Source organism: Hoplias malabaricus, chromosome 18 (assembly GCF_029633855.1).
Source record: "Hoplias malabaricus isolate fHopMal1 chromosome 18, fHopMal1.hap1, whole genome shotgun sequence".
Lineage (NCBI taxonomy): Eukaryota > Metazoa > Chordata > Actinopteri > Characiformes > Erythrinidae > Hoplias > Hoplias malabaricus.
This window is the reverse complement of record NC_089817.1, coordinates 29,426,324-29,453,413: the sequence shown is the minus strand read 5'-3', so window position 1 is coordinate 29,453,413 and position 27,090 is coordinate 29,426,324. Positions and strand designations below refer to the sequence as shown.

At 45.0% G+C, this 27,090-nt stretch overlaps 1 protein-coding gene across 1 annotated transcript in view; it reads right to left on the bottom strand.

Moving 5' to 3' along the window:
* Positions 1 to 27,090, bottom strand: part of kirrel3a (kirre like nephrin family adhesion molecule 3a) — a 190,451-nt gene that overhangs the window by 81,991 nt on the left and 81,370 nt on the right. The gene's annotated exons all lie outside the window — the stretch shown is intronic.

The window sequence follows — 27,090 nt, the reverse complement described above, 5'->3', positions numbered from 1 at the left end:
ATCATCATGAGGCTCGGGCTCCGGAAGCACTGAGAGACACAGAAAAACAGAATAACAGACATGTTCTATGTGAAAGAGGGAGAGAAGCAGAAAGGTCAGTGATCGAAGCTCCTCTTCATGATCAAATACACTTTGAGGACCTTTGAGAGGCTTCAGAAAAACGTCTGTTACTCAAAGATCTACTGGTTGCTGTTGGTCAAAGAAAAACCGGATTTTTAAACTCGGTCTCAGAAGCGGATTAGCATTAGCTATTCACTTCAACTCATTTCCACATGCTTCAAAAAGTACAGAAACGTATGGGGCAGTAATATGGGGCAACATGTAGAAAACAAATACTCAGATATGAATTAACTGCTCAGTACGTCGATCCGAATTAGATTTAATTAAACTGATCATGACGTTTGTTGCCTGAAATTCTACAAATCCTGTTATCACAGTTTATTTCAGCAAGAAACCACCACGACAAACAGGTCAGTCTCTTACATAAAGTAGGTCCATGTCATTGCACTGAAAATAGCAGTATTCATTGAAAAAGACGTCACCTAGAAGGCAGCATATGTTGCGCCAAAACCTTATGATGATCGACACTGAGGTCTGAGCTGATAATGACTTGGATTATCATATTTCTTGTTATTTCAATATGAAATTTCATCGCACGACAATCCATATTTCCGCTTTTTTTTTTTAAACCACAGCTTTCTGCTATTATTGGCATTTCACATAAGGTCCCAACTTTCATGTAACTGAAACTTACAGACCCCCAGTGGACTCCAGCTCAAGAAACCGGCTTCAATTCCAAAGGTGTTTGGAGTCAACAGCCTCCTCCAACGCAATTTTCATGTCCTCAAACTCAGACTGAAGTTGTTAAATCATCTCTGAAACTCTCAAAGACACGCAGGGTCCTGGTAAGCCCCCCAAGGGGACAGTTACTTTGACAGCGAACATGACACAGCCAAAATGCACAGCTTCGCAGCTTCACAACTAGTCGGAGGAAAAGTCTAGCGCTCCTTAAACTTTCTAAACCCTGCACTCCAAGCATGTACTGTAATTCAGAATACAATAACAACGAAAATCACTCTCACTTTCAAAGGTACGCGTGTTCTCAAAAGCACAATTCCTCCATCTGTTAACCCATCTCTATCCGCTAATGCTAGCAGGCTAACAGGACGCGTGCCAAATGCAAACAGTGCCCTGAAGGTGTGCGCCATTTGCGAGGGAAGTGTTAGCTCATTAAATTGCAGAGGAAGGCAGCTATTTCTGTTCGGGGAGCAAAAGAAGAACGACTTGAAATGAGGTGAAAAGACGCTCGGAGACGCATTGTCTCTGTGAATATATTGACTGGGCTTACTGAACATAACATTAACATCTCAAGCAGACATTACCGTGTGTTTACAAGAGCGGGTGCCCCTCCCCCTCCCCCTCCCCCTCCCCGCAGCCTCTTTTCTTGTCGTTTAAAGTGGAAGCAGTCGACACATCCAGAAAAATAGAGAGCGCTAGCGCGGCTCCCCGGGGACTCCGCCGGTCGATTTTGTCTTAAATTCAATAAACTGCGGCTCTCCGAGATGAGCCTTTCATAAATAATACCCAGTCTTACATTGATTTAAGCAAATCTCCACGGGCCACTGAGACGCCGAACATGAAGAGAAATTTTTCGAGAGACACTCTGACCAAATTACAGCCTCGTCTTCGTCCCGGCCTTCGAGCTGACAGCTAGCTAGCTAGCGCAAACTTCCCCGTCCTGGCTTACGTAACGTCCTTACACTTCTCCAATTAGCAGATAGGGGTGGGTGTTTCTCTCTCAGAAAGAGGGTCAGCCGTGCAGGACATTACTACTGTTACACCTTTCTTCACAGAAATCAGTTGTTTTCACTCTAGTTCATTCCTGAATGTGATAGAGTTAATGATCTGAGCTCAACTGAATATAATTTGAGTGAAGACTAGAGCAGAAATAACTTTATCCCCAAATGAACCAATTGGCCTTGTTTTGTTGCTATATGTGAGTGAGTGAATGAGTGAGTGAGTGAGTGAGTGAGTGAGTGAGTGTGTGAGTAAATGAGTGAGTGAGTAAATGAGTGAGTGAGTGAGTAAATGAGTGAGTGAGTGAGTGAGTGTGTGTGAGTGAGTGAATGAGTGAGTGTGTGAGTGAGTGAATGAGTGTGTGAGTGAATGAGTGAGTGAGTGAGTGTGTGAGTAAATGAGTGAGTGAGTGAGTGAGTGTGTGTGAGTGAGTGAATGAGTGAGTGTGTGAGTGAGTGAATGGGTGTGTGAGTGAATGAGTGAGTGAGTGTGTGAGTAAATGAGTGAGTGAGTGAGTGTGTGTGAGTGAGTGAGTGAGTGAATGAGTGAGTGTGTGAGTGAGTGAATGAGTGTGTGAGTGAATGAGTGAGTGAGTGAGTGAGTGAGTGAATGAGTGAGTGTGTGAGTGACTGAGTGTGTGAGTGAGTGAATGAGTGTGTGAGTGAGTGAATGAGTGAGTGTGTGAGTGAGTGAATGAGTGTGTGAGTGAGTGATTGTGTGTGTGTGAGTGAGTGAGTGAATGAGTGAGTGTGTGAGTGACTGAGTGTGTGAGTGAGTGAATGAGTGAGTGTGTGAGTGAGTGAATGAGTGTGTGAGTGAGTGAGTGTGTGTGAGTGAGTGAGTGTGTGAGTAAATGAGTGAGTGAGTGTGTGTGAGTGAGTGAGTGAATGAGTGAGTGTGTGAGTGACTGAGTGTGTGAGTGAGTGAATGAGTGTGTGAGTGAGTGAATGAGTGAGTGTGTGAGTGAATGAGTGTGTGAGTGAATGAGTGAGTGAGTGACTATGTGAGTGTGTGAGTGAATGAGTGTGTGAGTGAATGAGTGAGTGAGTGTGTGAGTGAATGAGTGTGTGAGTGAGTGAGTGGGTGAGTGAGTGAGTGTGTGAGTGAATGAGTGTGAGTGAGTGAGTGAGTGTGTGAGTGAGTGAATGTGTGAGTGGGTGAGTGAGTGAGTGTGTGAGTGAATGAGTGAGTGAGTGTGTGAGTGAATGAGTGAGTGAGTGTGTGAGTGAATGAGTGTGTGAGTGAGTGAATGTGTGAGTGGGTGAGTGAGTGAGTGTGTGAGTGAATGAGTGTGAGTGAGTGAGTGTGTGAGTGAGTGAGTGAGTGTGTGAGTGAATGAGTGAGTGAGTGTGTGAGTGAATGAGTGAGTGAGTGTGTGAGTGAGTGAGTGAGATACAAACCAGTCCCTTAAAGTCTTCATGTCTAAAAAAATATATATTTTTATTTTCTTGCTATTTAAATGAGTGTGACTGATTTAATAAAGCTATCAGCGACCTATTACAGCCCTAAAGCTACTCCCTAGCTACTGTTCGCTGCTATACAGAGGTGAGTGAGCCCATGTTAGTTACTTTAAAAGCACAACATTCATTAAATTTAATGTGTTTTATTCTAACTTTTGGAAACACTGTTTTTTTTTAGTTGGGTCAAATGACCCACCCGTTGGCGATGGCTTTGAAACATTGACCCCAACAATATCTTCCTGTTGCTTAAAGACGACAAAAGCAGATTCAGACTTCTGAGATCACGCATCACACACTCGGCACAACCCTGCCACCTTCACCCACTGAACTTCACCCCATAAAGCAGTCCACCAAAGAAAAAAATAGTAATAATCAGTGACCATAATGGGTCACAGCAGTCTATTTTTCTCTGGCGAGAGAATTTCCAATCTGGCCTGGCATTTCAGAAACGTATGAAGGGGAGAGTGTGGAAAGCTGAAAGGTGTAATATGTTCCCACCTGCTGCAAATGAAAGTCAGTACACTTCATTAAAAGTTGGGCAGGAGGTGAGGGGGCAGGTTAATGTAGAGCACGTGAAACAGCTGGGGATAATTATGAGGAGAGCTAATGCTCGGCGAGGGGGAGGACTTCAGCTTAAATAATATTTTGGTCTTTGTGTTTGCTCCACAGTGCATTTACAGCGGCCAGTAAAACAATGAAAACCAATGCCTCTTTGTTATCAATAGTGTTGACATGTTCTCTACAGAATCCCACTCTGATTTCTCAAGGTTTCAGGCAGATATTTTGACTTTAAGAAGACCTTTTCTTTTCTCTACTTTATGTCGTATTCTTAGTCGTAGGACGCTGTCTATAGCCCAGTATCTGTTGAGTGATTCCAGCTCCATTAAATCCATTTCTTCTGCACACACACACACACACACACACACACATTTAACAGTCCTCACAACAAAGCCCTGACCAACGGAGGGGGTTGCTCTGTAGAAGAACAGCATGAAGAACAACACACTCAATGCCAAGCAAAGGATAGAGGGGTGTAAAGCTCCAATAGTTTTGGGACGAGTTGGAGAGGCATTTGAATCCAGAGCTAATCCTCCAACCCCAGTACCTGACTATGTTTATGTGGCTGAATGCTATCAAATCCACACAGCAATGTTCCAAAAACCAGTCCATCAGGGCATCACACACTCACCCAGTCACTCACAACTGTCGAGAAATGCACACATGCATCCAGTCACTCACACCTGGGGACAATTTCACACATTCACCCATTCACTCATACCTGTGGACAGTTACATACACTCACTCAGTCACTCACACACTCACCCAGTCACTCACACACTCACACCTGTGGACAGTTACAGACACTCATCCAGTCACTCACTCACTCACCCAGTCACTTACACTCACTCAGGTACTCACCCAAACACTCACATACTCACCCAGTCATTCACACTCACTTAAGCCCTCACCCAGTCACTCACACAGTCATGCACACACTCACCCAGTCACTTACACTCACTCAGTCACTCACACAGTCATGCACATACTCACCCAGTCACTCACACAGTCATGCACACACTCACCCAGTCACTTACACTCACTCAGGCACTCACCCAGTCACTCACACACTCACCCAGTCACTTATGCTCACTCAAGCACTCACCCATTCACTCACCCAGTCACGTACACTCACTCAGGCACTCACCCAGTCACTCACACACTCACCCAATCACTCACATACTCACCCAGTCACTTACGCTCACTCAAGCACTCACCCATTCACTCACACAGTCACGCACACACTCACCCAGTCATTCACACTCACTTAAGCCCTCACCCAGTCACTCACACAGTCATGCACATACTCCCTCAGTCACTCACACAGTCATGCACACACTCACTCAGGCACTCACCCAGTCACTTACGCTCATTCAAGCACTCACCCATTCACTCACACAGTCACGCACACACTCACCCAGTCACTCACACACTCACCCAGTTACTTACACTCACTCAGGCACTCACCCAGTCACTCACATACTCACCCAGTCACTTACGCTCACTCAAGCACTCACCCATTCACGCACATACTCACCCAGTCATTCACACTCACTCAAGCATTCACCCAAACACTCACCCAGTCTGTCACACACTCACCCAGTCACTCCCACACTCACCCAGTCATTCACACTCACTCAAGCATTCACCCAAACACTCACCCAGTCACTCCCACACTCACCCAGTCATTACAAGATAATGTCTGACAAATGTCTGAAGCACACTGTAGTTTATCCATGAAGCTCCTTCTGAACCCTTCAACCAATGGCCTTTGTCCAAGAAGTAGTTCACTGAGCAGCAGTATGTTTTTGGGAGATAGCATCAAGGCCCCACTGGATAAAGCAGGAGAAACAGCTCGGAGGGAATGTGATAGTGTTTATGGCTCAGGGGATCGATCTCAGCTGATAACTGCTGCTCCACAGAGACCCCAGAGAGCCACTATCCCAGCCACTGGTCAGCGCTGGCCTCTCTGGACAAAAGCTTCAGCAAAGGCAATCAGCGCAATCCATTACAACAGCCTCGGCAGACTTCCAGTCAGTAACACCTGCAATATTATAGTAGCTTATTTGTGTTTGAGCCTTTTTTAGAGCTCAATTCAACCTCGGCGAGCCACCTGTTCCTGTGTTTACATCCAAGGAGAAAGTAAACAAACTCTTGGCAGCATCAAAGTGTTTCATTAAGTTGTGTGTACAAATGTTTAGTCTGTGAAACCAAGCGTGATCTGAGAACTCGTGTTGTAGCGCTGACATTTTGCTTATTTTGGGAATGAGACGCCTTTTGTTCGGCTCCGCAGGACTCGTGTTTTCTCGAAGAAAGCCAGATTCACTTAACCAAGCATTCAAACTCAGGCTTAATCAATAGCACAAAGGCGGATACCAATCAACTCGGGCTTAAGCCCTGAGTGTTCATGCTCTAAACGACAAATACAACGCAATGGCTGTGAGTCTGCGAACAAATAAGCCTCCACTCTAGCCTCCAGAAACTAGGCGTGCTGTTATTGCATTTCTTCAATTCCTCCGTTTCAAATAAATAACAGAGAACGCAGGCTGCATTTAAATAAATAAAACCGTTCCTGGTGAGCAGCTGCTGCACGGATCAAAAACGCAAAACATATTCATGCAGCGGGGTTCACTACGGCTTCTGATGAGCTGAGAGAAAATAGCAACCCTGAATCCCCAAGCGTTATTATACTACACTGAACTACTGGCCAACAGTGACTGGGTGAGTGTGGGAGTGACTGGGTGAGTGTGGAAGTGAATGGGTGAGTGTGAGTGACTGGGTGAGTGTTTGAGTGACTGGGTGAGTGACTGGTTGAGTGTGGGAGTGACTGGGTGAGTGTGTGAGTGACTGGTTGAGTGTGGGAGTGAATGGGTGAGTGTGTGAGTGACTGGGTGAGTGTGTAAGTGATTGAGTGAGTGTGGAAGTGACTGGTTGAGTGAATGGGTGAGTGTGTGAGTGACTGGGTGAGTGTGTAAGTGATTGAGTGAGTGTGGAAGTGACTGGGTGAGTGAATGGGTGAGTGTGTGAGTGACTGGGTGAGTGTAGGAGTGAATGGGCGAGTTTGTGAGTGACTGGTTGAGTGTGGGAGTGACTGGGTGAGTGTGTGAGTGACTGGTTGAGTGTGGGAGTGACTGGGTGAGTGTGTGAGTGACTGGGTGAGTTTGTGAGTGACTGGCTGAGTGTAGGAGTGAATAGGCGAGTGGGTGAGTGACTGGGTGAGTGTGTGAGTGATTTGTTCAGTGTGGGAGTGACTGGGTGAGTGTGAGTGAATCGGTGAGTGTGTGAGTAACTGGGTAAGTGTGTGAGTGACTGAGTGAGTGTTTGAGTGTGTGAGTAACTGGGTGAGTGTGTGAGTGACTGGGTGAGTGTGTGAGTGACTGGATGAGGGTGGGAGTGAATGGGTGAGTGTGTGAGTGACTGGATGAGGGTGGGAGTGAATGGGTGAGTGTGGGAGTGAATGGGTGAGTGTGTGAGTGACTGTGTGAGTGAATGGGTGAGTGTGTGATGTCCTGTGATGGACTGGCACTTTGTCCATAGTGTGTTGCACCCAACAATTCTGAGTAGGGTCTGGACCCACTGCATCATTTATCAGGATGAAGTCATTACAGAAGATGAATGAATGCATGAATGAATAAATGAACTAACCATTTCATCCTTTAGTTGTATTCTAACTCTGAAGTCCTGACTTTTAAACACAGCCTTAAGTCAGATGTTAATTATGTGAAAAGTAGAAAGAAATAAACGGAAAAAAGAAAAAAAAAATCAAAGCGGCAGTTGTTAAGTCAGAGGCCTGTAAACGCCTCTCTCGGATTTGATTGTGTAAAAAGCACATTTTTCTTGCTCACGGTCGGCTGTGGAGAGTAGTTGCTATAGTTTGACATAAACTCCACTCTCTCATTTAAACTGTGATCCACTGTATTCCTAAAAAGCGAGTCTGCATTCTGAGGAACTGAAAAAGCAAGCCCCAATTTTCAGGAGCAGCACTCGTGGCATTTCAAAAAAGGCCTAGGTGTTTTGGTTATTTTTCTTTCAAACAGAGCACAGGAACACGTGCATCGTTCACACATTCGCTTGAGTGTTTCTTTTTCCAGCTCTTTTTGTGGAAAATAACACTGTACCTAAATAGTGCAGCACCAGAGCTCTCAGGGCGTCTCTTGACTGAATCAGGGAATAGAACCTGAGCGAGAAAAAAGCAGCGCATCACATTCCTGTCTACAGCGACGTCGCTCCCACCGTTGGCGTCTGTTGCCGTGTCCGCGGCTGAGGCCTGGGCGAGCACGGACGCTCCTAATGAGAGCTCCGATTGGACGAATAAATCTCATCATTACGTTCCCACTTCCAGCACGTCTGCTCTCGGTGGGCCCCGCCACCCCAAGTCAAATCTAAACAAATGAATTCTGTTATTGGATTCCTGCAGCTTCATTTCCTGCACCTGGAGTTAAATATCACTCAGAGCGAGGCGAGGCGCAGCGGCCGGCTTCAATTCGGCGGGAGTTTATTCCAGGGGTGCAGGGAGAGGTTAGCGTGATTAACTTGGGCTTGTGCGGGTGGTTAGATCTTTTTTGTTTGTCTCTGGACGACGGACAACTAAGAAATATGCTTTAAGCAACACCACGGCTGGACTGGGTTTGGATTGAGACGGAGTAAATGATCAGTGATAGCCCAGATGTTAACATCAGCAAGACAGGGATACACTGAAGATCAATAACACACACACACACACCTCACACAACTGGGATTGCTAATGCTTTATTATACGTTGGTAAAGAGCGGATTGGATTTCTAGTACCACGCTGTTTCTGAGGGAGATTCAAGTTCACTGTTCACTCCAGTTATTACTGAAATTACACACTCCACTAATTCATACTGGATTCAAATCACTCGACTGTTTAAACCTTAACGTAGTGAATTCATGCTGGATCAACACTGTTCCACACATTAGACCGTGCTAACAGACTGCACATACTGCATATTCGTCCCTGATTACATTCACTGCACTGATATTACTCGTAGTTTAGACCACAGTTAGTTCTGCCCCTGCGATGTGATTGGCTGAGGGACGTTCCAGAAGTGCCAACAATACACGATAATGGCACTCTGACCGAAGATCTTCAGGTATCACTCCGCATAATACATGTAACCTAGCAACGACTCCAGCGCTTACAAGACAGAGCTGTGCCTGGACTTTGCCTGTGTAAAGGGTTATGGCGCAGTGGACCATTATCTACTTCCTGATTTGTAAACAAAAGAAAATCAGAAATAAACAATCAGAAGGATATTGCTACGTCTGTGTGGTTTCTGTGATTGTGTATAATCTGTATTCCGAAATACACACTTTTAACTTAAACAGAGACAACTTGGCATAGTTTAGTGTGTGATATATATCACTACGATGTGAATCCGCTGTAAACGATGGTTAAACCATGACATTTTATTGACTATGGACAGAGGGCAGCTCTGAATAATGCAGCCTTGTTTCCCAACAAACCTGGTGTGAACACGGAGCGGCTCCTGGAGAGAAAAAAAGTTTCCTGGGTTCAACATTGTGCAAGTTAATGATCCAGAGTTCATTGTAAAGAGCAAAAAGAAATACGCGACTTGATGGAACTGCTCTACCTCGCGGAAGGTTGGTAAACTAACAAAACGCTTTTCACTGTGTTCTTTATCTTAAAACCTAATAATAAATCGGTTGGTGCTGTAACGTGAGATACTGGTGTATGACCGCAGCACACCAGTGCCAATAGCTCACGTTGTACCACTCCCTCTCATGTATTATTGATTCAATAACACACTTCATACTAAGTGAGCCTTCGCTGTCAAACTGCACTTCACCAACAGATGGAAAACTATTAGCCTGTTGTGGATGACCAGGGCACCACAATCTGTCCAGCGCCGCATGTAAACGGGTTGTGTCCACAGGACGGTTAAGAACAGGTTTTGTGGATTGATTTCTGAACGCCCTGCGGACTCTGGAAATGGAGAAGTCTTATGAGTTCGCCACTAGCCCCTTACCTATCAAGGGGCAAATTGGACAGCTTTGTTTAATTGTCCCAGCAGAGGCGGAGCGGTGGACTGTTTACTCCAATTTATGTTGGAGTACGGTTGATGATTCAGGCTCATTAAAAAAAAAAGAAATGGCTTCCCTGTGTCCTCAGCTTGGACCGTACACAGAGCCACTTTCCACCAAAAAAAACTCCGAACGCAAATAGAAGAGGAGACGGGGGGCAGCTCTGACGGAGACAGCTACCGTGATCCATCGTTGTCAAAGGGCTCCAAGAAGATTAGAAACATGCCGTGAGCTTGTGTTAGGCTACCTGTCAGTGTCAAAAACGGTCAACAGCAAACAAAGAGGATTACTTTTATTGTTATTCTGGGCCTCTCTGATTGCGCTAAAGCACTGTGCGAAGGACAAAGGCAGCGGATACCTGAGGAAAAACAAACAAGCTTTGAATTAATCTGGCATGCATAATGGAATTATTACAAAGGATTTCTGTGGCCTAAACACACTGGGAAACTGGATTTCATTCTCTGTTTTTTTTTAAGAAACAACCAAAGGAAGTCTGTCTAATGCTGTGCGAAAAACATAATCCAGTGGCGTATCAAAAGCCGTCAAGTACTTGATCCGCTGGCCTTTTTGGACCCTCTCTGTCAAGTCCTTGTTAGGTTTAAATCCAGAGCCTGAGAGATAAAGGCCGGCTTCAGATAACGGCGCGGAAAATTGCACCTGCTGTTGCCGGCTAACAGGACTCCATATCAGAAAATAGGTCCATCTTGTTCGTCCCTACCCGGTTTGAAGGAGGGCTGAGTGGACGAGGGGGAAATAGAGCATGAATCACTTTGATGCCTGGATTGATTCCCTTTAAATTCTCGGGTAGAGCAACAGGTCGTGCACCAAGAGAGGAACCGAATGGCCGGCCAGATGTTTGAAACTCGAAACATGAAATCTGAACCAGGCTTTAAACCTCGCTGCCAAATTCCACTTCAAACACAAAGTTACAGAGATCCGAAACAGTTCTTTATATTTTGTTCTCCTTTCAAAGGAGCAAGATGCTGAATCCTCCAACAAAAACCTTTAATCAATAGTAATAAATATAGAACATTCCTGCGAGGAGAGCAGAGAAACCTCAGCGGAGATCTCGCCGAAGCCCTTCTGCCTCTGTTCCCTTCCAAGTGCCGTGTATTAGAAAGCCTTTAGAAAAATGAAAAGCCCTCTTAATGTGCTGCTTTTCTTCCAGATTAAGCAAAGAAAAATGCAGAATGCCATTCATTAGTCATGCCATTCGGGTTCGGGAATGCAACAGAACACAAGTAAATAAAGCATCTGTATTCAGTCCATGGTTCTCTTTAGAAAAGCAGTATTCAGATACTTTTAAACCTTCAGCAGAATGCTTTTAAAATAAATGTGCTCTTAAAAAAAAGCGAGAAAAGTTTTGGTAGAAACACAGCGGCTTGTTTATTAGTTGTTTTTAAATCGGCACGGTGTGTAGCAAACAGTTCATTCCATCCTCGGTGTCAAAAAGTCTAAACGTAAATGTGTTTTTTTATTATTTCCATTCCACAGAAGTACATGAAAAAAATGTGCTTCTGCATTTATTCCATCTGTGGCATTGAACACAAACCCACACACATCAGGCAGCGGTCCCAGCACCTGGGCAGCATTTGGGGGCTGTAGATGTTGAGGGAGGACACATGTTGTTTCTTTAGAAAGTCACGGTGATACTGAGCTTAGAAGCATCCGTTTTATGACTTGATTTAACAAAGAAACATCAATACACACCAATTAACCATAACACTACGACCACATTTCTACACTCACTGTCCACACGGAAGCATGCCGTAGCTCTGCAATTACAGACCGTAGTCCATCTCTTGCTCTGGCCTACACACTAACCCCACATCTATCGCTGAGCACTGAGAATCACTCACCATCCGAATCATACCTGCTCAAGTTAGTCCAAAAGTATTAACAAATATTGATGAAAATAAAGAAATATATTGCGATATCGATATTGGCCAATATCGCCCAGCCCTACACACGTCCGATTTAGCTACCCACATGTGAAACAATGTTCCTACCCTCCTCCAGAATGTTACACAGTGCAGTTTCTGCAGTGCTGAGCCTGGAGTAGCAAAGACAGGGGCTCTATTCACCGTAATTACAGCTCAAAGTTGAAACCGTAAGTTTAAGGTAAAAATGCTACCTATTGTTCCTTAAAGAACACGTACTCTAAAGGCATTTAGCCGCATGTATTTAATACTGAGCCATCCCTGCTGTCTGTAAGTGTTCTGCCCAGCTCCCAAGGTTTGATCTCACAAATCACTGTTACACATCATCCATTCTGAAACGGCACAGCGGAATACGGGGTGAATGCACTGTAGCAGGCAGGTGGGAGGATTTTATAGCATTAGAGAACCATCAGCGGGAACAGAAAAGGTAGCGAAGTCGTGGCATTTAGCCGTAGCGGGGTACTTCCTAAAAAAGAAGGGTCAACTTCCATGGAGAACTGCTAAAATGGCTTTCATGAATCATTTCCAGTCAGAGTGCTTTCAAAGGTCTGCTGGAAGAAAGAGGAAAAACACAAAACAAGACGGGGAGAAGGCCACGAGGCCAAAGGAAAAAACTGTCCTTTGTTGCCTGTGTCTTTTATGTCTCAACATTTCTAGTCGCCACTGGTTGCAGCAGATAAAAACCAGCCGAGAGAAAATAAAAATCTTGTTTAAGAGCGAATGTTTGACCGTAACCCTGAAACAACCTGGCACACACAGGACGGGAAAATGGCATATGGTTTCTCTCAGACGAAACAGGATCGTTGTGGAGAAGCGTTCACAAGCCAGGAAACGTGGATCAGTTTCAGAGAAATCATACTTAGCTCTGAACACTCCTCGCTGCGAATTAAAGCGGCATCCTGACTTCAATCGGGAAGAAAACAGAGGCTTCGTCTCCGGTTCCCTATCATGCATTTCACTGAGTCCGACCGGTGTGAGAAATGAGGTCACCGCTGCCTGACTTCCAAGGAGAGGAGACGCAACACCCAGCGGCCAGTGACCAACACACCTTTCCGCCGAGGCCTTTGGAAAGTTGGCAGGGAAAATAAAACATATTCCGGCGCAGGGCTCTGGGGTCGATGAAGGGAAGCTATTTGTGAGGGGGAGCGCGGTTTCCTATTTGGGGAACAAGATTAGGCCGTGTAGTGGAGATGATGAAGTCCGTCATGCAGCACTGGCTGCATCATGAGGCTGATGGTAAACAGCGGCGTCTCCAGAGCGTCTCGGCCCTGGCAGCTGTCCTCCCACACACACCCTGCTTTTCTCACTGCTCACTTTCTTTCTATCTTGCCTTTTAATTCTTTCTTTTGTACAGGCGATGCGAGAGGTCAACACATGAGACAAAACAACTACCTGAACTGCTGCTGCCATGAATATGTATGTTGTTAAAGCAGACATGGCATTACTTTGATCCCACCCTATAATTTTCTACACAACAGTAAAACAGCAGGTTTAAAAAAGGCAAGTGAAGCGAAGGACACTGGCTCAGGGTCAGAACTGCGATTTTTTTATGCAGTTTATAACGCACAGTTAATAATGAAAGCCTGCATCTGCTTTGTAAACAGCCATTTTAAAACAGTTGCCGTATACAACAAGTAAGGAGCAGGCTTCACCGAGCCCCTCAGCCACTGATCTGTGGCCTAATCTAGGACAACAACTTTATATCAAATAATAATAATATAATCGCAGTATCATCTGAGTGAGTGTCTAAATAGTGTATTACTGCAGATATTATTAATAATATTATGTATAAAGCTGTGAGCTATTATTGTGATCTGAAAAAAGGCAAATAATCTTAAAAAATAATTAATTTCAAAATGTCCATACTGTCCACTTAAGTGTGCTCTTTAAAATGGAAGCCTGTTTCCGTCGCATAAAATAATAATAAAAAAAACACACACACCCATTTGCTATCAATGTCAAGTCAATATATTGAGATAGTATCTCAAAGTACTGAGATAGCAACTTACATTCATTCATTATCTGTAACCCTTATCCAGTTCAGGGTCACAGTCACCCGGAGGAAACCCACACAGACACAGGGAGAACACACCACACTCCTCACAGACAGTCACCCGGAGGAAACCCACGCAGACACAGGGAGAACACACCACACTCCTCACAGACAGTCACCCGGAGGAAACCCACACAGACACATTATTTGGTAGAAACTAGCTTCCATAAAAACTCTTGTCTCTTGGGTTTGATGATCACAACAAATGTCAGAACAATAATAACAGTGTTTTATATCTCATTTCACATTGGTTTGAGTGATGTGTTATTTAAGAAGAATCACATCTGTTTGTAATATTTACTTCTTTTAAATAATGCTAATGTTTATGTGAATATATGAAACTATATGAATGATTCTAAACTTTCAGCATCTTTTGGTTCCATTGAGCTTCACCAGTCAACTCTACGATGACGATTACAGCTGTTTATCTTTACATCATAATTTTCTGATTAATAGATTTCAGGGTCGTGGTGCTATTGTAAACATAACTTGTCATAAAATAGCGTCCTCTGAATAATGTATATTATGTATAAAGCTGAATTAGATTTATTGTGTTAGTCCTTGTTTGTAGAACACTGGGGATATTTAATACATTTTATTTTCCCTTTGACATAGCTCTGATTCAGACAGCAGTTGTTTAAAACTCTATATACGACAACAGCTCACGTTCCTAATAGCGGCTGAGCCAGTCCTGCCAAAAGAAACAGTCCATGCATAACTTTCAGCTGTAGCTGCTGTGGTTCTACACGCATTAGCTTCCAGCTTTCACCCACCTCTGCTGGGAAACCCAGTGCCAAGTCCTGTGCTGCTTCAGCAGCTGCTGATTAGGGCTTGTATTGTCTCGAGAAAACAAGAGCAGTGAAAAGCACCAACCCTGGGCTTGTAAGGAGCCCTGTACTTCATACGTCTCCAGGCTCAGTCCGGAGTCTATAAACCCATTCATTCCTCATGTGCCACTGCCTTTTTTTGATCTTGGTTTTCTCCGATGCTGCTCGGGTCCGCCGTGTGAGCAGCAGGAGGTTTGGGCCGAGGCTCTTTGTCTGGCTGAGGTGCTTTCTCGGGGCCCTGCAGCAGCTCTGGAGGAGAGGGAGCGTGATGTTCGAGGTAAACTCTGGGCCTTCTGACTCCGCTCGCCTCTCTGAACTCCCTCTCGCCCACGGTGGAGCCCCGGGCTACAATCCTGCTCCGTGGGTAGCCTGGCTCAGTCTGACACACAGCGGAAAATCAGACTCGACGGCCTATCTGCGATCACACAGTCATGCATGCGCGCAGAACAATGTACGCCTGCGCAGGTCTACGGCGGGGGAATATACCACATGCCCTTTCTTTATCCAAAATGCATTCTGAAGGCAGCAGCAGGATAGTTGTCCCTTTACTTTGCTACAGTGACAACTTCTAGAACATTTCTGTGAGGATGTGGAGAATGGGACGACCACTGGAGCGTTAGTGAGGTCACACACCGGTGCTGGACGATGTGTGTGAATATTCTGATTGAGTTAGATTATTAAAACAAAGTTATGCACTGAGCAAACACTGTTAGTTCTCTACAACAGGTGAAAATTGCTTTAAAGGATGCTGTTAAAATATGCAGCGTTATAGATTCAACATGGTATTCAACCTAATGAGGATACCAGCAGAACAAATGCCTAAAGGGGGTATATTATGATCTCTTGTTCAGTGCATGTGCACATTAATTAGGAGATCTGGTGTCCACCAACCCACACACTGTGAAACAAGACCACCCAGGCCATTTTCTGTGCGCTGCCTAAGTTAGAAAACAGGTTTTTCTGATTGTACCGTCAAGTGCAGAGAGTTTAGACTGGCCCCGCCCCCTCATCTGAGTCTGTCCAATCACAGCGCGGGAGTCAGAGTCCGCAGACCCAGCAAAACAGACACAAGGAGCGCAGAGAAAAATGGGGAAAATTAGAATCGGGAAGAAAGAGAACAGAGTGAAAATGGCTAAGAACCAGAGCTTCTGCTGCTCGCTCCTCACTGCTGTGCGCTCGGGGTCCGGGTGAACAGCGAGCGGCTCGTTATCATTTAAAGGAACAGCTGCTGAAAGCGGGCGTTCTGAACAGGGGGAGAATGCTGCTGTGGGGTTTGCTCCTTGTTGTATTTTGACCAAAGCATGGCCCAGAGTGTGTTCACATGTTGAAAAAGGTAAATCACGTTTAATTCCTTCTACATTTGGGAGCATTCTCGCGTTTACCAAAGAGTGATGTTTTTCACCACCGTCTCCAAATGCACACGTGTCTCTTTCTCCAGAATACTGCGAGGTACCAGGTGTAAATAGACTTTTTATGGTGAAAATAAAAGATAAATGTTCTCAGGTGACAATACGTGGGTATGGCTCCTGATGGAGGCAAAGAAAAAAAAAGAGCTTCAAATTAGTTCCAAATTACCTCTTCATGCCGAAGGGAGAATGCCAACTGTCACGCTCATCTATGACAAGTGATAATTGCCACTGCAGCAGTGCCGTAAAAGTCGCGCAACAAAAAAGCAGCGCAGTGTTCCAGTCTCATTAACACAGACGTGCAGGTATTTGTCCCACACAGGCAGGGCACACCGCGCTCCACTACGGCTAATTAGAGTGGGGACCTGGGACCATCAGCTCCAACAGCAGCTGCACTGCACCTACGCCATCTCCCCAACTCCCTTTACACCTCACTATATACTTGTAAAATTACTTAACAAGCCATTTCTCACTGACAGGCCGTCTGAAATTACCTACGTTCTGTCAACTGGGCCTTAAACGCTGTAACGAACAGGTACGTGTGTGTTATGTATTGAGTGTTCTTTGTGTAATGTACAGGGGCGGCACGGTGGAGCAGCAGGTAGTGTCTCAGTCACAGTTCCAGAGTCCCCTGCTCCGGGTGACTGTCTGTGAGGAGTGTGGTGTGTTCTCTCTGTGTCTGCGTGGGTTTCCTCCGAGTGACTGTCTGTGAGGAGTGTGGTGTGTTCTCTCTGTGTCTGCGTGGGTTTCCTCCGGGTGACTGTCTGTGAGGAGTGTGGTGTGTTCTCTCTGTGTCTGCGTGGGTTTCCTCCGGGTGACTGTCTGTGAGGAGTGTGGTGTGTTCTCTCTGTGTCTGCGTGGGTTTCCTCCGGGTGACTGTCTGTGAGGAGTGTGGTGTGTTCTCTCTGTGTCTGCGTGGGTTTCCTCCGGGTGACTGTCTGTGAGGAGTGTGGTGTGTTCTCTCTGTGTCTGCGTGGGTTTCCTCCGGGTGACTGTCTGTGAGGAGTGTGGTGTGTTCTCTCTGTGTCTGCATGGGTTTCCTCCGGGTGCTCCGGTTTCCTCCCACGCTCCAAAAACACACGTTGGTAGGTGGATTGGCGACTCAAAAGTGTCCGTAGGTGTGAGTGTATGAGTGAATGTGTGAGTGTGTGTCGCCCTGTGAAGGACTAGTGCCCCCTCCAGGGTGTGTTACCAGTGATTACAGTTAGGCCTGATCTGGATAAGGGTTACAATGAATGAATGTTGTATAATATTAAAAAAAGAAAATGTCATTTGTCATTAAAGCATGTTCTTGAAGATAATGTTGCATCCAAAATACTGAAAATTCATATCCTTTTTATTGAAATATTTAATATTGTGATATAAATACAGATATTTTACAGCAAACTGAATTACAAGAGTAATTTCATAGTTTACAGACACTGTGCTTGAGAAAATATAATAAAATCAAGGCACAGCGTGTTTTTGAAGTGACACACCGAATGACGCTTTGTTGTTAAACGTGAGTGAGTGAGTGAGTGAGTGAGTAAATGAACGAGTGAGTGACACTTTAGTAAAAAAAAAAAACATGAGGGGCTTTGCTTCTAAAAGAGCTGAAAATATCAGAGGAATAAACAAACCAAAAGCAAACAAAACTCAACAAAACAGAGCGACACTGACTGCATTCCTTGGTGCATTGCTTTTAAATCACCTCTAAGCACACAGAGTTCCACCGCTGCACCTTATCACATCTCGGCCCCTTAAATCGAATTTGATTTGTTTGAATTCCACCAAGCGCCGAGCTTCTGCAGTCGGGAGTGTGTTGTGCATACTCGGCATGGCGTCTGATTCACAATCCAACATGTCCGCTTTACCTGCGGGCCGGCGGCTTATGAGAAATGAGTCCAACTGAATTACTTCTGCCCTGTGAAGCCATCGCCTGAAGGATGAATCCCCCCCTCGTACTCAGGGTCCGCAATACGATTTTCCTGAATGGGCGAATTACCGTGCTGACAGGTCGCTCGGCGCCGAGCCTCTCCCGACTGAACTAATGGACCTAATCTGCGGTGTAAAGGTCAAGTCAGGGAGGATTACAGTGTACTCCTGAACTGACAAGCTGACCTTATCATGACTAATGTCCCTGCAAAGGACTCCACTATCATCACCTGGCTCCAACGGCATACTTTAACTCTGGCTCTCGCAGCAGCAGCGGAGGGAAAAAGTGCTTAAAGATGACTTTGCTTGGAGAGAGCAAATCTCCTAAGCTAAGCGTTTCTTCCTGCTCATCTGTCCGTTCCGAACACATTCATCCAAACCCATCCCTCAGGACCATGTGTCTTCATTCTGAGTGTGATCAGCTATAAACGGAAATCAAGGACTGTTCTCCATCAGCAACATGCTCGGTTCCCTTATGCGGCGTTCATCTCGCCTCAAAGGCAGTCGGTCAATCTGCCGAGGCGTGTTTGGTGACATCTTCATTACGTTTGCACTGGAGTTAAGAGGCCAAGCTAACCCTCTTCAGTCTGTTTGGCTCCTCTGCTTAGAACCTGGAACCGGGTTCTGTTCTAGTACCGGCTCTAAACTGGGACGTGTAAAAGTGGAAGAGCACTGATTAGCCGGAGGCAACGCAGACGTCCAGCACCAACTCTTCATCTGTAAAATCTCGTTAAATTTTTCTTGAAGAGGTTCAAACGCTCCTTGGATCGGTTCCCGATGAAAGAATCCAGCGAGGGCTGGACGTTGCGACTGATGACGGAGCTGTGTTCAGTCCCAAACAACAACAACACACCAATACACGATGAGTAAACAACCCTTAATGTTATCGCTGCCGTTATTGTGGTTGCTATTTGGGACTGTGATTAGGGGTGGGGATGTTTGAGGGGGGGCTCTGGTAGAGGAAAATGGAAGAAACCATGTACCATTAACCGAATGGAGTCGAATAGAGTCAAGTAGAATAGGTGCCATGCATCATATCATTAGCAATTAGCAATTAGCAATTAGCATATCATTAGCAATAAGGTTTTTTATTGCTGACAAATTCAAAAACAAAGATTATTATCAGTCATTACAACGGTGGTGCCAGTTATATATTAATGACATAATATATATGACATTACCAAATGTCGGAATTGATGACAGCTATACGTTATAACTTTGAACCACACGTTAACGACTAATCATCTTCTTTCAGTGACCACAGTAACCTTACTCTCTTTAACCCCATCACTCTTAATACAGCTGTTGTAAACATCCACAGCCGGGTCTAGCGCCACCTCTAGTCCTGTGTTTCCCCCACATCCAACACGCCTTCAAGGCTTGATAAATAGCCGAGGAGGTCGATCACCTGTGTTAGGACCAGGGAAACGTCCAGAGTGTGCAGTACACTTCCAGGAACAGAGTTGGGAGCGTCCAATCTACGGCATAAAAGCAAGTGCGCTCAAATGTCAGGGAGGGTGAGGTGGCAGGTTAAGTAACGTGTACCTCGCAGGCTCTTGCCTTTACCCGGCTCGGACAGAGGCAGGAGCCTGTGTGTAATGGAAATGTCAGAAGTGGTGTTTGAGCTCCAGTCACGAGCCCCTCCCACGGAGCGCAGGAGTACGACAAGCGGTGTCATAACCACACTCGTCAAACCACGGCAAACCATGCTTGACAGTGCCCCTGCCTTCGCCTCTGTAAACAATCCCCAACAATGTGGGAGGGCATGCGGAAACCGCAACCACCCACTGTTAGGACCGAACGGGGGTAGGGCGACTCTCTCTCTCTCAGGGATAAAAAAATAAACTCACTCAAGATCCTCGACAGCTTGAAGATGGTAGAGGTGAAAGACGAGCGACGGAGATAATGAGGCAAGGTCGCTGGGTGTCAGGGTCAGCGTATTGCAATATTACTGCTTAGAAATACTGCTTAGAAAGTACAGAGCGGTATCAAATGAACACAAAATAAAGACTGAAGCGTAAACGCACAGGTCGTCGATGACAACAACAGCACGGCTGCTATTCCATGATTCATCATATCACTCATAGGGTCAATGAAAGGAGAGGTCAGGCATGCAGACACTCCCCATTCAGTCCATACAACTGTCAATGTGTGTCATGAGCTGAACTTCGTGGAGATTTATTTTCAAGCGCGTGGCCTCGTTTTGAGAAAAGTTTCAAGACAACGGCAACAAACTCTTAAAGCAACACTAGGTAACATTTTCACATTAAAATCACAGCTTCAAAATCATTGTGATCAGCACTGCAGAAACTGCACTATGTACCTTTTAGTGGATGGTAGGAAACCACACCACACCACACCCCAACTCCAAGCCACCTCCCCCACTGAGGGAGCAGTAGTAACAGTTTTACTCCTTCTGCTACTAATAATGATCTGATACAGTGGGCAGTGTTGTAAAACTCGGGGATAAGAAAGTATGCAGAGCAACAGATGGACTACAGTCTGTAACTGTAGAAAGGCACAGTGCTCCCAGTGGCGCTGGGAGAATGGACAGTGAGTGTACAAACAAGGTAGGTGTTCGTATTCCAGTGTATTATTAGTACATTCATTCATTCATCATCCATTACCACTTCATCCTGATTTTTTAATGCATTAGAGGGACACGCCCTGGAGAGTTCACCACAGGGCATCACACACTCATTCATTCATCTGCAGCAAGGCCTCATCAACATGGATTCATTCACTTTTAAAACCAAATTATACAGTATTGAAAATATCACCGTCCAAAGACGGAAAATGGCTGCAATATAACTCCAGTCCAGTAGGGGGCCATAGTCCCTCTTAAAGAGAGACCTCTAAACACCACGTCACATGAGAGAAACGCAGGGGCCCGTCCCGAATCGCTCCATACTCCCATTGTAGTGCATTACACGAGTCCTGAAATGACTGAATCGAGATCTTAACCGTGCATTATATATTTCTATTTCTATCTATTCATTGTGTGAATCTGAAATCTAGTGCTAGCTGAATGTACTCTGGAGTTTGATGAACTCATGTACTGCACCATAGAGAGAGTGAGGAGGTATTTGAATTTCAGCCAGAGACAGACACACTATCAGTTTACCTTCATCCACACGAGAACATTCACACCGTTCTCAGGCCAAAACGCAGACAAATAAATAAACGGATCCGTGTGGACGGGGCCTAAACGTACACTGTAAAAAATGTCTGTGAATTTTACGGTGGAAAACTGTAAAACCATGACAGTAAATGACTGTGAACTTTAAAAAGGCTGAAAACAGTTTCTGTTAACAGTGAAATACCGTAAATACCTTTATCTGCCAAAATACAAATTTTACACCTCTTTACTGTAAAATATACACTATTTCACTGTTAAACACACAAACCATTAGGGGGCGGTACAAGTGTCCAAGGACTGGGAGGAGCTGAGACTCATTAGGGAGCTCCCAGCATGCCCTGCTTCTCCATATTTTCTGTGATTTTCAGAGTTTCTTTGTTTTTTTCTGTCTTTGAGACTTACTGATTTTGGGTTGCGTTGGGGTGATCACTGTGTGTGTGTTTGTGTTTCTGTGCATATTATGTCGAGACGTGTGTTGGTCAGGAAAGATCACCATCAGCCTGTGTTCCGCGTGTGGCACCCAGATACCAAACAGGATGCAGTTTGGCTTTATCTAAATACAGCTATATCTCAGTCTCCTTTCTCTAATTTGTCATACAATTTACACGTTAATTTTATGGCAAAACAATGTTTCTTTGTTATTTTTATGTAAATACCATGTTTTTCACAGTGTATATCTGTTTTTTTAAACAAAACAGTCCTTAAATGTAAAATTTATGATTTGCCAAAAACGTGACCGTATATTTTACGGTGAAATTTTGGCAACCACAGCTGCCAGTTTTTTACCGTAAATTTTACGAATTATTTTTTTACAGTGTAGTGTTCCACAACTGTTCCATGTTCAAACGTGGAAACACTAGTGTCCTCCTCTCATTAAAGGAACAATGGTAAATAAGATTTTCAACAGTTCTGCGGTCCGCTTTAACGGGTATTTACGTCTGTCACCGTTAGCACCGATTTCTCAAGAACGTCCACCATTGTCCCGTCCACTGCAGTTGATTCGGGATTGTGCGAGTACAGACGTGCGGTCTAAATAGACCTCGGCACAAAGCAAGTCTGTGACAGACAGAAAATTACAGCTCAATCCTTGATTCCGGCACAGCCTGCAATTGCCATCAGGGACTATGAAAGTCAGCAATTAGACACACATTTTGGTGATTAACTGGGGCTCAACAGCCTGGCAATCATGTCACAATGAATTCTGTCAAACTCTGGGGCTCCCTTCGTTGTCTCTCACATTAAAGAGGCTTGCCTTCGCAGTTCTGAAGCACTCCCGGTCTTTCCTCCAGCAGCCGCGAGCCGCACCGAGCCCAGCTTTTTCCGTCCACATCCTCATCGCTGAGTGAACACTTCTAATGAACTGATGTTAATTACTTCTGCACGGCTATTGGGGGATCTATATAAGGCAGCGTTTAGCTGGTCCTTCAAACGTGTCTGTGTTGCGGTCGCTACGTGGAGTAAGCGTTGATAACTGTCCTAAATGTCAACCGTTTTGCCATTACACAGGAAAACAACTTTAAACACCCTCTTGAAATAAGGCTATTTTATCAGCGGCTGGTATTTCAGATGGCAGTCTGCTCATAGATAATACCACAGTGACATCAAGGTAAAGGCATGGTGTAGGGATAATGATCAGAATTCCATTTCTGAAGGCTCTAAGTCCTTGCATTTTGGCTTTCATTAATTCACACACATCAGGTCTCTCACCGCGAGGGATATAAAGGTGTGAAAGAAATTACGCAGGCTCGCTTTGGCTCCGCTTCTGCAGCCGAGCGAATGACTGTAATCCAATTTTTTTGTGAAACAAAAGACATTAGGACGTGGAAGGGACGTAAGTAATGGTTTCATTTGAGATGGGCCTGATTAAGGTGTAAATAGCTGTCCATTAAACCAATGTTTGCAAAAGTTGTGTGGAAGATAAGTGCAGAAATAATGAAGACGCTTTCCTTTAGTGCACAACCGGGGAGCACTACAAACCTGGATTCATTTGTTGTCAAGTTAAATGGCTGAATACAAAGGTGTAGGGGCTAGAAAAGCCCCCCAAATGGCTTACTGGGATTACTGCCATCAGAACCCAGGCTTTTAGTATGGAGATCCTCGCAAAGGGAGCCAAACTTGGAAAGCAGCTTGTTTGAAAAAGGACATTAAGAATAACAGCGACAATTAGAAGAAGAAGAAGGTTTCCACAGCTCAGGCCGATGCTGTCTTAAGCTGAATCCTGAGCTTGTCAAGCAACAAATCAGGCGAGGTACATCTCTCCAGGCAGCTGGCAAGAAAATCCACTGCGAAGAATGGAATTATATGTCCTCAAGCACTGACAGGGCTCTTCAGTAGAATGGCTCTGCTGTAGGATTGACAGTGGGTGCAGTCAGTGGTCACTGTTTGAGGAGCCTGTGTGCAATGGCTCTGAGTAGGACGGCCCCGCATAGAAACAATGGGTTAAAAATGTGCAGCAACAGATGGACTCTGAAATATATACGGTGCACTCACATAAATGTCCACACACCTAAACACTCAGGGAAAGAAATGAAACACACAGCTGTATATAACTGTACCATGTTTGTGTATATTTATTAATATAATTCCTGTTCTGAATTTTTATGATGAAAATATACAGATATTTACATTTATTCTGGAGGAGGCAGTTTACTGTGCTTTCAATATACACAACTGGACTTTCCACTTTTCTACTGCATGGTATCTACTCTACTCGACTGACCCCTGCTTCATTTTCCAATTCCTGCATGGTACACTTTTCATGGTTTAATCCCTACACCGCTCGCTTGGAACCACAGGAGATCGGGCGCTAAAAAAGTACCCGGTTGCAGGTAACAGGACCAAATTTACCTGTATGTAAATACAAAAAAAGCCAAGTACAGTCGAGTCAGGACCACGCAGTGGAAAAGCACCATATGAGCCCTGCTGAACCTTAGAAGAACAACTATGTACCTGTACAGGACATTAACACCTTACAGTGTAAGATGCTCCTGACTTTATTCCAACGGCCATCTTTGGGTTGTCAGAGTAACCTTAAAGTTCTTATTAGACCAGAAGCAGTGACTGTACTTTTATACACGTCCTTTACATGTACTTTTTTAACTCTTTACGTTAGTCAGAGAAGACAGTTTGTCAGTGTCCCATCAAGAAAAAGAAAATGCTGTGAACTTACACAACCATCTCTAAATCCCCTTTTTCTGCCTTCCTGAGGACCATCTACAAATGTAATTAAGGTGAGTCTGAGAATACCAGTAATATTTACATGACTCATCAGAGTAATATTATCAGTTTTGCTCTCAGGAGTCCTGGAAATTACACGGTGAGAGGCAGGTTGCTATGCTGTTGTCAATCAAACGTTCCTAAGGAGAAAATGAAATCTCTTAAAAAAGCAGGAAAAAAAACAACAATAGGAAAGGCAACATGAGTAATTCATCGATAGGCTTCTCTGACAACCGCAGGCACTCCACTCGTATTAGAGACCATGGGCCTGTCATATTCCCACACACAATATTTATGAGGGTTCGAGCAGGATTATAGGCTTCTGCTGATGGATTATTAATAGTTGTGGTAATGTTCCTGCCGCTGCTTGTTTAATGAGTGATGTCTCTGGTGGTAAAGGTCAGTTTGGAGTCGATTGTTTTGTCTATGTCCACATGCTGGAGCCTGTGTCCTGACCAACGAGCCTCCCTTAATTAAGCACCTCGCCGTGGACAGTGTAGTCAGCGGGGAGACGGGACGAGAGATGGCAGAAGACAAGGTGGACCACGAGAGGACGAGCGTCCAGTGGAGAAATGAAGGGCAGCTGCTGGAACGGCTCAGCTACAATCTTCCTGACAGGTCAGCACTGCTTTACTTAAGGGCAGAGAGAGAGAGGGGGGGGGAGAGTGTAGCTCAGGCTTGAGCGAGCAGGGACTGTAAGGTTGGGTCACTGAGGTAATGCGAGGTCCTGCTGAGGTATTACGCCAAACCTTGAAAGTCCACATGCGGAATGCGTGCGATAAAAATAGCAATTTGCTCGACTGCAGTTTGACCTCTTAATGCAAGGCCTAAAATGCTGGCTAGTTCTGCTTTTAAATCTCCATGTTTCTTTCATTAGCATGTCGCCTTAATGCTGCTGTTGACATCTACAGGGTGAAGCAAAAAAGTCGTAGTCGTAGTACACCTTATTTACACTTTATATTTCAGAAACAGGGCGGCACGGTGGCACAGCAGGTAGTGTCGCAGTCACAATGCTCCAGGGGCCTGGAGGTTGTGGGTTCGATTCCCGCTCCGGGTGACTGTCTGTGAGGAGTTGGTGTGTTCTCCCTGTGTCTGCGTGGGTTTCCTCCGGGTGCTCCGCTTTCCTCCCACAGTCCAAAAACACACGTTGGTAGGTGGATTGGCGACTCTAAAGTGTCCGTAGGTGTGAGTGAATGTGTGTGTGTGTGTGTTGCCCTGTGAAGGACTGGCGCCCCCTCCAAGGTGTATTCCCGCCTTGCGCCCAATGATTCCAGGTAGGCTCTGGACCCACCGCGACCCTGAACTGGATAAGGGTTACAGACAATGAATGAATGTCAGAAACATACAGGAAAATGACATATCTGAATACCCCAGCAAGTAATGGATGAGGGGCCTATCTTTTGGGCTATATCTGAAACATGGCCGCCATCTTGAAAGCCGCCATATTGGATAAAGGGCATGTTTTTCACAATGGGAAAGTGGTCATGTCGCATATCAAACATGACTAGAATTACCTCAGAAATTGATTGGCACAGTCAGATTTGCAATATCTCTTGTGGTTCAAAAGTTTCACACTTTTGTTGTTCATCACAACTCTCTGGGTTGTAATATAACAAGCGTTAAGCTTCTTTTAAACAGAGATACGCACACTGAAAGCTCCAGTTCCACACGCTGAACCATTTAACTATGACCAAAGTGGGCTTACGTTCACACAAAGTCTCCTGAAGCTCAAAATCCTGAAGGCGAAACTCTGAATGAGTCTCTGAAGCTTTAGGCAAAGCGAGGTTAAGCGTCAGAAACGTTAGCAGCGAGGGGAGAGCCCAGAAGGTAAGAAAGTGTAAAGTCTGCCCGTGTGCTTTCTGCAAAACTCCAGCAAAGTCAGAGCAGGGATAGAGTCATTTTTCAGGCTGGAGTTGGGAGTGACAGGTCGGAGAGATGCTAAATGACTCATATCAGTGTGTATTATGGAAGTAGTCTTAGAGGTCAGCAAACGGAGATCATCTGTCAGTAAAAAAGTTCCATTTATAGGACAAAACAGACACATGTCATTCATTTCTCCGCTTGTCATGTCACATCTGACTGAAGGAAGAGGATTGATTCGGCGGGATCCGTCCCCGAGCCTTATTTCCAGTCGGAAACGATGAAATACCGCGGAATCCAGTTTTTCATTCCTGCCTCGTGACTGAGGAAGAGCTGGATGAAGCGAACGCTAATGTAGGCTCAATATTAACTTGGGTTTTATTAAAGCATGCATCATCAGAGCTCGACACAGTGGGACAGCGCTGAACACGCTTTATTTCATTTTATTTTTGTTTCAGATATGAGCTACCTGATGTTTTATTATTACTATTCACTCCAGAGCTGAACTTTGTGTCGGCGTATAACCTTCCGTCAATATTGGCATGACTGTTACAGTGAGGTCACTTCGCGTCTCGGAGGAGCCGCTGCATTAGTAGTGCTCCGTCTGAGCTGATCTCGCCCTGAGACTAGTAGATACCTTTTTATTAGTGGTTTTATTACTCCGCAGCTAAACCCAAAACCCGCATCGGCACAGGACGCTTCCTTAAAACCCAATAACAGGCATTAACAGATATTTCTGAGTTCACGGCTAATTCCTGAAAGGGAAAAGCTCTGAGAAATGAGGTGAAATGCGTGTACAACAGCAATAACAATCACATCCTTTATTACAGGCCTCTAACTGTTATGAACCTGC